The sequence below is a fragment of the Cibotium barometz genome, chromosome 26 (assembly GCF_041138505.1).
Source record: "Cibotium barometz isolate CiBa-2024 chromosome 26, ASM4113850v1, whole genome shotgun sequence".
Lineage (NCBI taxonomy): Eukaryota > Viridiplantae > Streptophyta > Polypodiopsida > Cyatheales > Cibotiaceae > Cibotium > Cibotium barometz.
Window position 1 is genome coordinate 19,600,033 of NC_141071.1, and position 5,026 is coordinate 19,605,058.

Consider the following 5,026-nt stretch of genomic DNA (forward strand, 5'->3'; position numbering starts at 1 on the left):
ATCTAGTGGAAGCCATTCTCATTATGTTACTCGGTCTAAAAGCATGTTGTTGAGGATAATCACTTTCTGAATTTTGCCTTGATGTCTACCATTCTTCCTTCACCTCTACTGAGCCTTCCTCTCTGAGGAGACACTTTCTTCTCCACCTTGGATTATTACTATGCGCAGACAGAGCTTGATTCCATTAAGCACAATAGTACTTGGGTTCTTGTACCACGTCCACCTCAATGCAAGGTAATCAAAGTTCGTTGGGTCTATAAGAACAAGTATTATGACGATGGAACTTTAGACAAACACGAAGAACATCTTGTTGTGAAGGGCTACTCCTAGAGAGTTAGTGTTGATTTTGATGAGGCTTTTATTCCTACAGTGTCGATTACTACCATTAGGATTATTTTGGCTCTTCTTACCCATCATGGGTGGCCTATTTTATAGATGGATGTCAAATCTGCTCTTCTTAATGGTGACCTTTAAGAGGAGGTCTATGTTGAGCAACCACTTGATATTGTTGTTGCAAAAAGAAAAGAGCATATTGTGTACCAACTTTGTAAAGATCTATATGGATTGAAGTAGGCTCATCGTGTGTGGTACTAGTGCATTGACACCTTCTTTCTGAAGATTGGTCATTGGTGGTTGGTCTTTGGTGATCACATTCATGTTCCAATCTTTACATTTTTGTTAAAGATGGTCTTATTTGTTAAAGATGGTCTTATTTGTCATTATCATTGTGTATGTGGATGGCTTGATCTTTATAGGAAGTCATAAGAGTGGGATTTTGTTTGTCATGGTGGCTGATCTTAGCCATGAGTTTGAGTTGATCAACCTTGAGTTCTTCATTTTTCCTTGGTTTTGAAGTTTGGTAGACTCCTCAGGGTATTTTTCTCTCTCAACGCAAGTATTGCAAAGGAGATTTTATAGCATTTCAAGGTGCATGCTTCCATCTCTTCTTCGATGGACCCTAATGCTAAGATTTGCTTCACCACCATGTGATCATGCTCTATAGAGGTAGATTGTCAAATCTTTGATTTGGATTACTCATTCTAGATTGGATGTTTACTTTTTTGTTTGTGTCTTGAGTTCATTTTCAGCTGACCCTCACAAATCCCACCTGCCAGTGCATCCTGCACTATTTGAATAATTTTCTTGATCGGGGTATCTTCTATTGGTGGAAGGGGGATCGGTTAGTTGGCTATTCTGATTCTCACTAGGTTGGTGATATTAACACTCACCAATCGACTGCATGTTATTGGTTTACACGTGGTTCTGGTGCTATTTCCTTGAGTAGTAAAAAGCAACCCACTATTGCATTATCCTTCTCAAAGGCAGAATATCGTGTTGTTTGTTCTACTGCAAAAACTGAGGTGATATGGCTTTGAGGTGTCTACATCTACTTCAACTACTATTGATCAGTTGTTTATCTACATTGATAGCCCCACTTTGACTTTCATCAACGTTCATCTCTTTCAGGTTTCATGCTTGGATTATAGATAGTAGCACAACTTCTCACACACTAATCATCATGATTGGTGTTCTTCCTTCTCTAAGCAACCAGGGGACATCAGTCTCGATGACTCTTTTACAATTTCCATCAAAGGTGCTGGTACTATTCCTATTTTATGCACCTCTACTTTGGCCTTGCATTCTACGTCTACAGATTCTGTGTTATGGCATGCATGCTTTTGCCACTTGAGCTTCTTTTATTTGCAATAGGCATATAAACATGGTTTGGTTGATGCTTAATCATCCATCAGTACCCCAGTTGGTGTGTGCACAACTATTTCTCCATGGCAAGCAACATCGATTACCTTTCCCTAAGGAGGCATCGCACATATCTACCAAACCACTCGAGCTTGTTCATGTAGACTTGTGTTGTCCTATGTCTACAAAATCTTTGAATAAGGCTCTTTACATATGATGATTATTGTTGACGCCTGACTACTCCAAGTATACTTGGGCTTTCTTTCTTCAGTCTAAGGATCAATCTTTATCCATATTTCATGATTGGAAAGTCAAAGTGGGAAAAACAATGGGACTCCAAGAAGGCAAAATCTTTGTGTATTGATAAAGGGAGAGAGTTTCTCTCACATGAGTTTGACAAGTATTTGAAGAATCTTTGCATTCGCGATGCTAGTTTACTACAACTTATCCTCCATCCTAGAATGGGTTTTTTGTGGATGTAAGAATTAGTCTGTCATTGAGATGGGTCGAGGACTATACTTGAGCATAGTGGCCTGGCCAAGAAATTATAGGCTGAGGCATCAGCTATTGGAGTTCACATTTGGAATAGATTGCCTACATCAGTTGTACCATAGGTAAAACTCGTATGAGGCATTATTGGGCATCAAACCCTCTTGTGCTTATCTCCCAATATTTGGTTGCAAGGCTTATGTGCATGTAACTAAAGAGAATCACTCTAAGTTGGATTCTAAATCCATGCCGCACATTTTCCATGGGTATAATTCTATATCCAAGGCCTATGAACTTTGGGATCCTGCAACTACAACCTACTAGCCACCATCAATCATGAGGTTATGATGTTATTTTTGATGAGCGTCCTTCATGTACCTTATAAGAGTGAGCTTCTTCCTCTACCTTCAACTTCATCTCCGGGTCCTTCTCCTTTACCTCAGCCTTCTACTTTGGCTGCTCCTCTGCCTCTTGTCTCAGCTCCTCTACCACCTTTGGTTTCAAAGGGGGCTTCTTTAGATTCAAATATAGAGGTTATTGAGGAGGATCCTCACCAAGAGGGTTCCTCGTTGGTTATATGAGACTATGAAAGATTCAGGCCTTCGTCAATTTCCTAAATCTAGTGGAAGCCATTCTCATTATGTTACTCGGTCTAAAAGCATGTTGTTGAGGATAATCACTTTCTGAATTTTGCCTTGATGTCTACCATTCTTCCTTCACCTCTACTGAGCCTTCCTCTCTGAGGAGACACTTTCTTCTCCACCTTGGATTATTACTATGCGCAGACAGAGCTTGATTCCATTAAGCACAATAGTACTTGGGTTCTTGTACCACGTCCACCTCAATGCAAGGTAATCAAAGTTCGTTGGGTCTATAAGAACAAGTATTATGACGATGGAACTTTAGACAAACACGAAGAACATCTTGTTGTGAAGGGCTACTCCTAGAGAGTTAGTGTTGATTTTGATGAGGCTTTTATTCCTACAGTGTCGATTACTACCATTAGGATTATTTTGGCTCTTCTTACCCATCATGGGTGGCCTATTTTATAGATGGATGTCAAATCTGCTCTTCTTAATGGTGACCTTTAAGAGGAGGTCTATGTTGAGCAACCACTTGATATTGTTGTTGCAAAAAGAAAAGAGCATATTGTGTACCAACTTTGTAAAGATCTATATGGATTGAAGTAGGCTCATCGTGTGTGGTACTAGTGCATTGACACCTTCTTTCTGAAGATTGGTCATTGGTGGTTGGTCTTTGGTGATCACATTCATGTTCCAATCTTTACATTTTTGTTAAAGATGGTCTTATTTGTTAAAGATGGTCTTATTTGTCATTATCATTGTGTATGTGGATGGCTTGATCTTTATAGGAAGTCATAAGAGTGGGATTTTGTTTGTCATGGTGGCTGATCTTAGCCATGAGTTTGAGTTGATCAACCTTGAGTTCTTCATTTTTCCTTGGTTTTGAAGTTTGGTAGACTCCTCAGGGTATTTTTCTCTCTCAACGCAAGTATTGCAAAGGAGATTTTATAGCATTTCAAGGTGCATGCTTCCATCTCTTCTTCGATGGACCCTAATGCTAAGATTTGCTTCACCACCATGTGATCATGCTCTATAGAGGTAGATTGTCAAATCTTTGATTTGGATTACTCATTCTAGATTGGATGTTTACTTTTTTGTTTGTGTCTTGAGTTCATTTTCAGCTGACCCTCACAAATCCCACCTGCCAGTGCATCCTGCACTATTTGAATAATTTTCTTGATCGGGGTATCTTCTATTGGTGGAAGGGGGATCGGTTAGTTGGCTATTCTGATTCTCACTAGGTTGGTGATATTAACACTCACCAATCGACTGCATGTTATTGGTTTACACGTGGTTCTGGTGCTATTTCCTTGAGTAGTAAAAAGCAACCCACTATTGCATTATCCTTCTCAAAGGCAGAATATCGTGTTGTTTGTTCTACTGCAAAAACTGAGGTGATATGGCTTTGAGGTGTCTACATCTACTTCAACTACTATTGATCAGTTGTTTATCTACATTGATAGCCCCACTTTGACTTTCATCAACGTTCATCTCTTTCAGGTTTCATGCTTGGATTATAGATAGTAGCACAACTTCTCACACACTAATCATCATGATTGGTGTTCTTCCTTCTCTAAGCAACCAGGGGACATCAGTCTCGATGACTCTTTTACAATTTCCATCAAAGGTGCTGGTACTATTCCTATTTTATGCACCTCTACTTTGGCCTTGCATTCTACGTCTACAGATTCTGTGTTATGGCATGCATGCTTTTGCCACTTGAGCTTCTTTTATTTGCAATAGGCATATAAACATGGTTTGGTTGATGCTTAATCATCCATCAGTACCCCAGTTGGTGTGTGCACAACTATTTCTCCATGGCAAGCAACATCGATTACCTTTCCCTAAGGAGGCATCGCACATATCTACCAAACCACTCGAGCTTGTTCATGTAGACTTGTGTTGTCCTATGTCTACAAAATCTTTGAATAAGGCTCTTTACATATGATGATTATTGTTGACGCCTGACTACTCCAGGATCAATCTTTATCCATATTTCATGATTGGAAAGTCAAAGTGGGAAAAACAATGGGACTCCAAGAAGGCAAAATCTTTGTGTATTGATAAAGGGAGAGAGTTTCTCTCACATGAGTTTGACAAGTATTTGAAGAATCTTTGCATTCGCGATGCTAGTTTACTACAACTTATCCTCCATCCTAGAATGGGTTTTTTGTGGATGTAAGAATTAGTCTGTCATTGAGATGGGTCGAGGACTATACTTGAGCATAGTGGCCTGGCCAAGAAATTATAGGCTG